The following is a 13,677-nucleotide window of genomic DNA, read 5'->3' as shown; positions in this document are numbered from 1 at the left end:
TTCCACCCTGAAAAGGACCCTTTCATCCCCACTCTCTGCCTTCTACCAGATAACAACAATTTATTCACCACAAACATAAGGTCCACTGGTCTATAGTTCCCTGGCTTCTCCTCACAGCCTTTCTTAAATAATGGCACCTCATTAGCCATCTTCCAGTCTTTCAGTACCTCACACATGGCTGTCGATGACACAAATATCTCAGCAAGGGGCCCAGTAATCTTTCTTAGCTTCTCATAAAGTTCTGAGAAGCACATGATCAAGTCTCAGGGATTTATCCACCTTTATGCGTTTTAAGATGTCCAGCACCTCCTGATCTGTAATGTGAATTATTTTCAAGACATCACTATTTATTTCCCCAAGTTCCCGAGTTTGAACTGAATTGAATGATTTATTGTCACATGAACTTAAAAAATGTGAAAAGTGTTAATTGTAGTCTCATTGTGGCACCATACTGAATTACTGAATATATTAAAATATATTATTAAAATAGAGTACACCTTGCTCTCCCTTTCTTGTTCCTCCTTTGCTGCTCTGTTTGACATCAGCAGAGGTCTCTGTCATGGGCTCTGTGTAATGGTTATGGACCTCCACCATTGCCCCTCTCATGACTGCTGTATCTGAGCTGGAGCCATGGGCCAGTTCTCATTCCTCTGGAGCCCCAACGGATGCTCATCCAGACAATGCCACTGTACCGCAGTCTATTGGTCCTCCGCCGTCCACTTCCTTGATGCTGACACTCATTTCGGCGCTAGACCTGGAGCCTCAGCTCAGCCTGTGAGTCATGGCCGGGGAGTTCAGCCCAGGACCTGTTCCTCGCTCGCCAGGAGTCCCTGCACTGGAGTGGAGCTGCATTCACCTCATCCTGGCATTGCTGCCACTGCCAATGCCGCTGGACACCTTCATCTTGGCCTTGGCCACTGCTGCTCTCCATGCCACCATCTTGGTCCACAAAGTCCTTCCACATCCTTCTTCACAGGAAATAGTGATGCAAAATATTCCTTTAGTATCTCACTCATCACCTCTGGTTCCTCACATAGTTGGCCATGTTGATCTTTAAGGGAACCTATTCTCTCCCTAGTTATTCTTTTGCCCTTAATGTACTTATAGAATTTCTTTGGATTTTTTCTATTTGCCAAAGCTAACTCATGTCCCCTTTTTTCCCTCTTGATTTCCCTCTTCAGTATAATCCTACTGCCCTTATGGTCCTCCAGGGATTCGATTGCTTATTCTAATGTTTTCCAAGTGTTCTACTACTAAATCTTTTATGGTGGACTCTAACATTTTCTCTAGTAATGATGTCAGCCTAACCAGTCTATAATTCTCTGGCTTCTCTCTCGCCACCTTTTTATAAGTAGTGGGGTTACATTAGCTACCTTCCAATCTGTGGGAACAGTTACAAAGTCTATAGAATCATAAAGATGACCACTGATGCATATATCACTTCTAGAGCCACTTCCTTAAGAACTCTGGGACTTAGAATACTGAGCCTTAATCCCATCAATTTCCCAAACACCATTTCTCTACGAATACTGATTTCCTTTAGTATCTCTCTCATTTTATTGTAACCTATTTTCCCTATTTTAATCAATGCCTTTGTCTCACTTTACAGAATCTAAATTGCTCTCAGTCCTCTCTGATTTGCTGCTGTCCCAGTCCTCTCATTGATCATCCAATCACCAGCTCTCTCCTCTGTTTGTAGATCTTCCAATTGTACCATCACTGTCCCGAGCCCTTTGTCAATCCCCCAATCAAATCCTCCCCCAACCCTTGTTAATCGTCCAATCACACATTCTCGGCCCTTGTTGCTCTGCCAATTATTCTCTCTCCTCTTCCTGGTCAGCCTCTAACTACATCCTCTTCCCCACTCCTTGTTGAACCTCCAATCACATCTTCTCTCCCCTGTTGATCCACCAATTACAGCCTCTCTCCCTCCCCTATCGATCGTTCAATCACATCCTGTTCTCTCTCCCACTTTGTAGATCCTCTAATCACACTCTCTCATTCATCCCTGTAGTTTCTCCAGTCACAGATTCCCTCCCCATGTCAATCCTCCAATCACATTTGCCATTTCACTTGTTCGTGTGGTGACCATTGGGGTTTATGGTCCCTATATCAGTTTTACTGCATTCCTGGCTATTGTCATCCATCCTTTGGAGAAAGTGAGGACTGCAGATGGTGGAAATCAGAGTCGAGAGTGTGTGTGGTGCTGGAAAAGCACAGCAGGTCATGCAGCATCTGAGGAACAGGAGAGTTGGCATTTGGACAGGAGCCCTTCATCAGGAATGAGACTGGGGGCCTTGCGGGTGGAGAGATAAATGGGAGGGGGGTGGAGCTGGAGAAGGAGGTAGCTGGGAGTGCAATAGGTCGATGGAAGTGGGGGTGAAGGTGATAGACCAGAGAGAAAGGTGGAGAGGATAGGTGAGAAGGAAGATTGACAGGTGGGACAGGTCATGAGGGTGGTGCTGAGCTGGAAGGTTGGAGCTGGGATGAGGTAGGGAGAGGGGAAATGAGGAAACTGGTAATGTCCACATTGATGCCCTGGGGTTGAAGGATCCCGAGGCGGAAGACAAGGCATTCTTCCTCCAGGCGTCAGGTAGTGAGGGCATGACGATGGAAGAGCCCAGGACCTGCATGCCCTCGGCAGAGTGGGAGGGGGAGTTGAAATGTTCAGCCATGAGACTGTGGGGTTGATTCATGCGGGTGTTCCGGAGATGTTCTCTGAAGCACTCTGCAAGAAGGCATCCAGTCTCCCCAATGTGGAGGGGATCGCATCGGGAGCAACGGATACAATAAATGACATTGATGGATGTGCAGGTGAAACTTTGATGGATGTGGAAGGCTCCTTTAGGGCCTTGGACGGAGGTGAGGGGGGGAGGTGTGGGCGCAGGTTTTGCAATTCCTGCGGTGGCAGGGGAAGGTGCCAGGATGGGAGGGTGGGTTGTTGGTGGGCATGGACCTGATCAGGCCTTCTCGCAGACCGCTTCAGAGAACATCTCCGAGACACCCTACTCTCCAACCTATCACCTTTACCCCCATCTCCATCCAGCTATTGCACTCTCAGCTACCTTTGCCATAGCCACACCCCCCTCCCATTTATCTCTCCACCCCCGAGGTACCCAGCCTCATTCCTGATGAAGGGCTCCTGTCCAAATGCCAACTCTCCTGCTCCTCAGATGCTGCATGACCTGCTGTGCTTTTCTCGACTCATCCATCCTTCGGTCTGCCTAACTGTCATTGTCTCTCTCTGGGCTCTGTCTCCACCTATCCACACTCTCCCCCACTGTCATCTTTCACACCACCATCAGTGCTGAAGAAGAGTCACTGGACTTGAAACAATAACCCTTTTTTTCCTCTCTACAGATGCAGCCAGACCTGCTGAGCTTATCCAGAAATTTCTGTTTTTGTTTTAGACTGTCTCTTGTTGGAGATGGCTTTTGCTTAACCCTTCTGGAGCGCCAGTGATACTTTCCACATCTCAGCCTTAACCTGAATGTTATTCAGTTCTTATTGCACTTAGGCTCAAAGTCCTTCATTGTCTGAGAGGTTACAAATGGAACTGAACACTGTACAATCATCAGTAAACGTTCCCATTTCTGACAGTACAAGAACAGAGGAACATAAGAGCAGGAGTGGGACGATACCATCCTTCAAGTCTTATCCACTGTTCAATGCAATTACAACACTCACCTGTATCGGGTGTCATTTTTCTGCAGCCCCCCATCTTCCTTGGCTGTCTGAGAGACTGAAAATCGGTCTATCTAAGCCTTACATAAGTTTGATGATGGAACAGCAGAAGTGATTAGCACTGCTGCCTCACAGCACCAGGATCCCAGCTTTGAACCCTGCCTTGGGTGACTGCGTGGAGTTTGCACATTTTCCCCATGTCCATGTGGGGTTTCCTCTGGATGCTCCGGTTTCCTCCCATGGTCTAAAGATGTGCAGGTTCGGTGGACTGGCCAAGCGAAACTTCCCATAGTGTCCAGGGATGTACAGGCTAGGTGGATCAGTAAATGCAGGTTTCCAGGGATAAGATGGGGAGGACAGGAGAACACCCAGAAGCAGAAAATCTCACCATCCATGAAGGTGAGTGGGAATTCATACATGGATTAAAAAGATCAAAGTTGTAAATAGAGTGAGGATAAAAGATTCATTTAAGTTGCCCTAGAAGAAACCTCTCTAGGAAGAAATCTTCACCCTGAGACAGTTGTGAGATTACAAGTTACCAGGCTCAGAAAGGAAAAGAACAGTAATCAACTATTAGAAGCTACGAATCACTTTGGACTAATTGTGGGCGAATTGAATATCTATTTAAAGGATAGAATAAACTGTACAGATAAAGCATGCTTTTAGATTTGTGATAAATGTAAAAAGAAAATAAAGTTCTGTTTTGTGCTTTAATTATAAATTGCCCTCAAAGTGGTGTTTACTTAATAATGTTTGTGTTACAGTAAAAGCCCTAAATCTGCAAAATATTGTCATGCCATTATTTAAGCTATTAACTAAAATTTCAAATGTATTTTTTAAAGTTATCAGTTTCTACAAAGATCATAACAGTGTCAATTGATTAAAATGTCAATGACACTTTCCATTAGATTATTGATAATTGAAAACAGATTGACAGATAAGAAATGGCCAGATTTTAAAATTTACTAAATAGATGCTAATATAGCAGGATGAGATTATCAGTAGGAGATTTCCTTGCCTGAATTTGATTCCAGCCTTGGTGACTATCTGTATGGAATTTGCACATTCTCCCTGTGTCTGTATGAGTTTCCTCCGGGTGCTCCGGTTTCCACCCACAGTCCAAAGATGTGCAGCTTAGGTGGATTGATCATGCAAAATTGCCCTGTGATATGCAGGTTAAGGAGATCAATCATGTTATTGTGGGGTTTCGGGGATAGGGTGGGATCTAAGTCTGGGTGGAATGCTCTTCAGAAGGTTGGTGTAGACACAGTTGGCCGAATGGCCTCTTTCCACACCGCAGGGATTCTGTGATTCTATTCTTTGATAAAGAGTTATGAGTGCAAAGTGAAAGACCAGGGTAGGGCTGCAGTAGCAGCACAAAAATTAAACACAGCCATAGTTGTCTGTGGGAGCCCAAGCATGGGGATCACAAAGGGATAGAATGATCCCTTGCTGGGAGAATAAGGCAGGCCCACAGGAAATGCTTAACTTCCCTGATGGTATAGACACACAAGACAAATTCTGGAACACAGAAACTAAAGTAAATAGCAGATAAATTAGTTTTAATTTGGATACCGAAAGACACATATCAATCTTTCCAGATGTTATGCTATATTTGATATCAAGCATCATCAGATCACTTACCATTTAACTTTTGACTTGGGAAGTGACAGAATCAGAGTGAGATGCATGGTATCCTTTTCTACAATGGGAGAGATTGTTGAGATCCTGCATGTGATTCGGAATCCTTTGTCAGGCCAGATGGCTCGTACAATTTTAAATATTCTTCAGTTAGCAGGTTCCAATGACATTAATCTCAATTCAATGCACCAGAGATCATCTCTGAGACAGATATTCCAGTTTCTGTAATGCAAAAGATTAGGCAGACCCTTCATTTCTCTCAAAGCATGAAAGAAGGCACCAAACAAACACCAGAGGGCATTGCAGACCATAGTTTGCTCTTTCACCGTAGAGTTACAGAGAAGAAAACATAATTTGAGTGATTTATTTACTGTCATAGAGTCACAGAGGTGTACAGCATGGAAACAGACCCTTCGGCCCATACTGACCAGATATCCCAACCCAATCTAGTCCCACCTGCCAGCACCCGGCCCATATCCCTCCAAACCCTTCCTATTCATATACCCATCCAAATGCCTCTTAAATGTTGCAATTGGACCAGCCTCCACCACATCCTCTGGCAACTCATTCCATACACGTACTACTCTCTGTGTGAAAAAGTTGCCCCTTAGGTCTCTTTTCTATCTTTCCCCTCTCACCCTAAACCTATGCCCTCTAGCTCTGGACTCCCCGACCCCAGGGATAAGACTTTGCCTGTTTATCCTATCCATGCCTCTCATAATTTTGTAAACCTCTCTAAGGTCACCACTCAGCCTCTGACGCTGCAGGGAAAACAGTCCCAGCCTATTCAGCCTCTCCTTATACCTTTAACCCTGGCGATATCCTTGTAAATCTTTTCTGAACCCTTCCAAGTTTCACAACAGAATTGCACGCAATATTCCAATGGCGGCCTAACCAATGTCCTGGTACAGCCAAAACATGACCTCCCAACTCCTGTACTCAATACTCCGACCAATAAAGGAAAGCATACCAAGCACCTTGTTCACGATACTATCTAGCTGTGGCTCCACTTTCAAGAATCTATGAACCTGCACTCCAAGGTCTCTTTGTTCAGCGACACTCCCTAGGACCTTACCATTAAGTGTATAAGTCCTGCTAAGATTTGTTTTCCCAAAATGCAGCACCTTGCATTTATCTGAATTAAACTTCATCTGCCACTTCTCAGCCCATTGGCCCATCTGATTAAGATCCCATTGTAATCTGAGGTAACCCTCTTCGCTGTCCACCACACCTCCAATTTTGGTGTCATCTGCAAACTTACTAACCACACTGGAGTCTGAGACTTTGGATGTTCCTTTACCTTTGCGTTTAGGTGGCCCTGTTCCAGTTAGCAATTCCAAAGAAAAGGTACATGATATCCACCACTACCTAGTCTAGATGAAAACTCCCACCTCCACCAAGTGTGCTTGAGATCCTTAAGGTACCTGTATACCCAAAGGTATGCTTCGCCACCTGCAACATGTTGCTAACTACCTCCGAAAGAACGGATACACCAAGACCAGGTCCATAGGGGTACCTGACCTCTCAGAAGGCATATTGAAACAAATCTACAAAGTTTGAGACCTGCTTCTAGTAAGTTTTATGTGGACACTCTGGGTTCCACGCTGCAGGATCTCATCTTCACTCGAGGCAACTAGGGATTTCATTTGCTACCGGTGTAAATCAAGCATCTCCAAAACCCGGCCCTCCTCCACTTCCAATATCACAAAAATGGAAAACATTACATTCAGAAGTGGCATTGCAATTTCATGCAATACCTGCCTTTTTCACAAACACAGAGAGCTTCTCCATCGTGTCAAAAGCTAGGTCTTAATCTTTCAAGAGAACATCTTGCTGCCTTGTTCATGAAGTGGATCATTCAGGTAGATCTGCTGCTCAGAGTACAACACAGAAATTCCCTTTGATCCTTCCGCAGCAGTTCTTTTTGTAATCTTCTTAATGGGACAGTCCTACTTATTCATGGAGTCTCTGAAACATCCCCAGCTGCACCTCCTGCCACAGAAAATGTTGAGTGGGGCCCGGTCTCCCAAGCATGTACAGCAGCAGCGGACACAACTGGCTAGTCAGGGACAGCAAGCCCAGTGCAGGGACAGCGTGCCCTTAGAGAGCTAGTGGTGGCAGTGAGTTTGGGCCTAGCAGTTATAGATGGCACCAGACGGTGACAACCTCGACAGTGGAGGGCCCAGCAGCACAGGATTCGAGACAAAAGCAGCAGCACTGGATTTCAAGATGACAACAACAACGGGTGGCCTCTGTGGTCGGTGGAGAAGGCAGCATCTGTGGTCGGCCCTGGAATCGTGATGTTAAGCTTCAGCCATGAGCTTGCAGTAAGCCCGAACCAGTATTCCCAGCTATCGACGGGAGTGGTCGATGCATCAGCAGCAGCATGGTAGGCCTGGTGTGGTACTCCATAAATAGAGTGTGATGTGGGGACATTCCCCTCACTCCCCGGATGTTGAGCAGAGCACAAGAAAGGAGGAGGAACTCTGTTTGTAGTTAAATTCCAGATATATCTTAATAGTTTCTCTAACTCAAAATGGCACCAGAGCGTGGTGACATATTATACTTTTCACTGTATTTAATTATTAAATATAAGGGACAATAAATAAATCATTCAATTAAATTCAAATGACATTGCTACATATGGGAAGAGAAATTCCTGTCTTGGTAGCATAAAGGCTTTATCTGCTCACTACAGGATAGGCTTCATAGCCCCTTTGTTCTTCTCCTCATCTATCACTTGTGTCCCCTAGATCGGACAGGAAAACACAGAGAGATGGGAGTGATAAATCAACATCCTTGTCTTTTACCTTTTCTTTCAGGAGGTTGTGAACATTCCATTTCCATGATCTTCTCCCTTTAATCGAGTTGTCTTGATAGAGCTTCATTGTTGTCCCATTCCAAGTCTTTGTGTGGGTCACAGCCCAATGATTAACCCCATCATCAGAAGCTGTCATTCCACTCCTCCAATGCATTGGCCTTCCATGAGGAAAAAAAATCAAGAGATCACATTCATCCCTATATATTTTCCAAGAAAGCAGAGAATGTGGCTGGAGATTAGTCCCCCCGATTACATCAAACGGGGTCTGGGTCTGTAGCCTTCCAGATAAGATATCCTCTTTTATTACCCATCATATATAGTTAAGTTCAATAAAATGTGTTGCTGTTTCCTGACTGGAGTGCACATTACTACAATAAACATAAAACATCTGTTCTCATGCAAAACCTGTCACCTTCCATATGTGGAGACCATTTAGAAAGACTGCAGCATTAGACAGAATGTCTTCATAAAGTAATTTCCTTTCTGCATTGCAGGGTTACTGAAAAATGTGAAGCATTTTCCAGGAAAGATGAGCTTGTTTGATAAAATACCAAGTCTGCTGGAAGATTCGGGTAAATTCTAATATGTCATACCTGACTTTTCTGAGGCGAGGTTAACTTCTGCAATCTGAGCTGCTTCACTCTTTGCCACCATTCGCTTCACCTTAAACACATGCCTGAACCAAGCACAGAGAAGTGCAACAGCTTGTCGTATTTGCAAATCTGTCAGCTGAGGCTCAGTGTATCAGTGTACCTTGCTTCTCATTCATTGTTCAGATTAACTTACTCCATTGTGAAGTGGGGATGAAGTGTAGTGGCTTTTGTTTTAAGTGTTCATAATATAAAAACCTGGACTAATTGTTCAGAGATATCAGTTCCAATGTCACCATAGCAGCTTGGGAATTGTAATCAATTAAAACATAGACTATTATCTGAAACCCTGATCAAGGTATCACGGGATTGATGTAAAAGCTTAATTTGTCCAGAAATTGACTTTAGAAAATGAAATCTGCCAACCTTGTGTTGTTCACCAGACCATAACCCCTCAAAATATTTTAAGATGGTAGCCTTACATTTTCTTATTTTAAAGGTAGATGTGAAGTGCATGTTCCAGTTGCGATGTGACTGGTCCAACCACACAACATTAAACAAAACACAATTTATATAAACACTGTAGTTAAAATACAAAGAGGAATTTAGAATAATTTAACAATTTGAAAACTCAACTGAATAATAGAAAGCCCCAATTACTAATGAACTGTTCCAAAACAGTAACATCCCATAGACACATCCCTTGGCAAAAAGGCAAATTCAGACACCGATTCTTATATGCAGTTCTCCAATCCAGGAGGAAACAACATGAAGAGAGATTTCATGAAAAATAGCAGCCAGGATTCATGAACAAAAGCTTCCAACTCTTCTGAGACCCCAAATAGCTTCTGAGCTACTGAAAAAAAAACCCAGAAATCTGGATTTGTGGGAGCTGGCCACATCCATCCAGGCTGTTAAAAAAATGCAAGGCTTCCTAAGATATTCATGAAAGCCATCTTCAGTAGCCAGTTCGGAACCTCTTCGAGGAGAAAGTGAGGTCTGCAGATGCTGGAGTATCAGAGCTGAAAATGTGTTGCTGGAAAAGCGCAGCAGGTCAGGCAGCATCCAAGGAACAGGAGAATCGACGTTTCGGGCATAAGCCCTTCATCAGGAAGGGCTTATGCCCGAAACGTCGAATTTCCTGCTCCTTGGATGCTGCCTGACCTGCTGCGCTTTTCCAGCAACACATTTTCAGCTCAGTTCGGAACCTCTGCCTTACAACCTTTCGTGTAGAAACCCAGGACAAAATAACCTTTTAAAGTCACAGCATCATCACCCTTGTACAATCTGCCCAACGTGTGACTTCAGATTGATAGCACTGTACTGTGTGAAATGACCCAGTGGTGCTGAAGTAGGCAGCCAGTACCTTCTCCTGGTGATAACAGATGCAAAATAAATGTGGTCCTTAGCACAACATCATGTGGCTAAGAAGGCATTTAGCACACTTTCCTTCATTGGTCAAACCTTTGAGTATAGAAGTTGGGATGTCATGTTGAAATTGTACAGGAAATTAGTGAGGCCTCTTCTGGAACACTGTGTCCAGTTCTGGTCTCCCCGTAATAGGGAAATGTTACAAAGCTGGAGAGAGTTCAGAAGAGATTTACCCGGATTTACCCAAAGGTTTGAGTTATAAGGAGAGGTTGGATAGGCTTGGACATTTTTCACTGGAGTGTAGGAGATTGAATGCTAACCTTGGAGATGTTTTTTAAATCATGATGGGATAATGTGAATGGCAAGTGTCTTTTCCCTGTTGTGGGGGATTTCAAGGCATATTTTTAAAGTGAGAGGTGAAAAATGACATGGGGGCAATTTTTTTAGACAGAATGTTTCGTGTGTGGAATGAACTTTCAGATGTCGTGGTGGATGCAGGTACAGTCACAATGTTTAAAAGGCATTCAGACAATTTCATGAACAGGAAAGGTTCAGAGGGGTATGGGCCAAGTGCAGGCAGTGGGATTAGTTTAGTTTGAGATTATGATCAGCATGGACTATTTGGACCAAAGGGTTTGTTTCCATGCTGTATGATTCTATGACTCTATGCTCTGGGAATAGAAGACTATTATTTCCTGCAGTTTTTGTATTGGAGATCCTGTACCAGATGTGTACGAGTGCATCCAGAATGCTAATTAGATCTTCTATGAAGAGGGTAAGCAAAGAAACTGGTGACTGGAAATGTAATCAAGTGCCGCTGGAACCATTCCATTGCGATTGTGCCAAATTCTGTGCAGATTCCCTTGGGCATTCCCGAGGACTTGGCAATCCTTTAGGCAAACATCCTGTCAGTAATTTAGGAAAGTCTCCTGCCAAGATCCTGCCCCTGGGATGGATATGTTGTTGACCTGAGTACTCTGTCCAATGCTAATTTAGACTGCAAAGCTGATCTCAAAAGTATTCCCAACATTTCCTGTTTATATTTCAGATTCCAGCATCCACATTGGTCTCGTAATAGATTACAAGGTATGGTTACAAAACACAATTCAGAAGAGATGGCATTCCGAAACAAAGCAAAATACTGTGGATGTTGGAAATCTGAACTAAACAGAAAATGTTGGAAATACTCAGTGTGGTATGAGGAACAGAGTTAAAATTTCAGTTTTGTTACATTCCATGGAGATGAATTATTGAATGTTACAGTGAATCAAACACTACAAAGATGCTGAGGAAGGATAATATACTCATGACTTTGATTAGGGTTGTTCTGCCACTGTCTGAAAGTTGCTGAGAGCACAGAATGAAGAAATACAAACAAAGGGAGTTGGGCACAGAACAAAACAGTGTGCTAATCCATTTAAAGACTTCAGTAGAAAAAGTAGTTAAAGGTGGGTACAGACTGGAACAGGAGGGGCAGACACTAGTGGACTGAGAACAGACTTGTTGAGCAACGCTTGAGGAAGGAGAATCATTGATGTCAGTTTGCACGGGAGGCCTGAAGGACTGTTGTGGTGTTTAGCAGTGGGATTCAGGGAGAAGGAACTGTGTGACCCAACCAAATACATTTTGAAGACTCAAGAGTGGGGCATTACTGAGAAGGACCATGGACTTGAACAAGCTTCCCTATCTCAAGATCTATCAGAACTGATTTGATTTTGATTTGATTTATTATTGTCACATGTACCATGTTACAGTGAAAAATATTGTATTATGTGCTAGCCAGACAAATCATACTTGACATAAGTACATCGGGGTAACAGAACAGAATGCAGAATATAGTGTTGCAGCTGCAGAGATGGTGCTGAGGAAGACCAACTCTCACAGATCACAGGTGCGTTCAAAAGTCTGATAATAACAGGAAAGAAGCTGTCCTTAAATCTGTTGGTACATTCAAACTTCTGAATCTTCAGCCAAATGAAAGTGCATGGAAAAGAGTACAGCCAATGTGGTAGCGCTCTTTGATGATGTTGGCTGCTTTCCTGAGGCAGCAGGAAGTGTAGACAAAGTCAACGGAGAGTAGGCTAGTTTATGAGATGGATTGGGTTGTGTTCACAACATTCTGTAATTTCTTGTGGTCTTGGGCACAACATTTACCACACCAAGCTGAGATACATCCAGATAAGATGCTTTCTATGGACTACAACCTGGTGCTGTGTGATTTTTTTATCTATAAAATTTGGTAAGAGTCACTGTGGACATGCTGAATTTCCTTAGCCTTCTGAGGCATTAGTGTGCTTTCTTGACTGTAGCATCAATATGGATGGACCGGGATAGATGGTTGGCAATATTTGGATTAGATTACTTTAGATTAGATTAGATTAACCTTCGGCCCAACAAGTCCACACAGACCCTCCGAAGAGCAACCCACCCAGACCCATTCCCCTACATCTAACACTACGGGCAATTTAGCATGGCCAATTCACCTGACCTGCACATTTTGTTTTGGACTGTGGGAGGAAACCCGAGCACCTGGAGGAAACCCACGCAGACATGGGGAGAATGTGCAAACTCCACACAGGTAGTTGTCTGAGGTAGGAATTTAACCCGGGTCTATGGCGCTGTGAGGCAGCAGTGCAAACCACTGTGCCACCGTGCTGCCCATTTAGTCCTAGGACCTTGAAGCACTCGACCATCTCCACCTTAGCAGACAGGTAGGTCATACAATCAACTTCATTGAGCAAGAAATCATAAGTAATGCCTTAGGTGAAGGAGTAAATATAAATGTATGGGTATGGGTGGGTTGCGCTTCGGCGGGTGGGTGTGGATCTGTTGGGCCGAAGGGCCTGTTTCCACACTGTAAGTAATCTAAGAATCTAAGAAATCCAGCAAGTGAACATTAACAACCCTGAAATCTTCACAGCAATAAATCAAATCACTATTACAATCCTTTTCAGGAGCAAGGAACACATCAGTTTAGTCTTAGAACAAAGATCCTCCCACTCAACATTGAGGGAATTCCCTCAATAAGGTCTGTGGGCCTGTGTATACTATTACCAAGTCTCCTCCTTACTGTGGCTGTGGTACTGTAATGTCAGTGCCCATTGACAATGCATTCAAACCATAATCCTTGGCATCCCTGCATCTTCTCACCATTTCTCCTTCACCTCCCTTCAGTGTCAGAATGGACAGTGGGGAATCATTATCTGGGTGTTGGCCTCTGAAACTCCAGTCCTTACTCTCTTCTACAACTAGAAATCCCAGAACACCAGGAAATCATTTAAAATAAATTGGCATTACATTAATTCTTGAAGTCATTCACCCAATGTACAGTAGATCAGTGTCACTGATTAAAATACCCACCTAATTACAGTTCCAAAGGAAACAAGAGTTTCCACATCTTTAATTAAAAAGAAACCACTGGCTTCAGAGAACATACTGGCTTTGTAATAAAGGAAGTTTCATAACTCTAATCTGGCTCTTGCTCCTGGGACAGAAGCTATTCCCTTTGTACTTATATCTGATGATACTGTTTTCATTAGCAATAAGCCAAGTTAACCCTGTGAATCCAAA

The sequence above is a fragment of the Hemiscyllium ocellatum genome, chromosome 26 (assembly GCF_020745735.1).
Source record: "Hemiscyllium ocellatum isolate sHemOce1 chromosome 26, sHemOce1.pat.X.cur, whole genome shotgun sequence".
In the NCBI taxonomy this organism is placed as follows: Eukaryota; Metazoa; Chordata; class Chondrichthyes; order Orectolobiformes; family Hemiscylliidae; genus Hemiscyllium; species Hemiscyllium ocellatum.
This window is presented reverse-complemented; position numbering follows the sequence as displayed.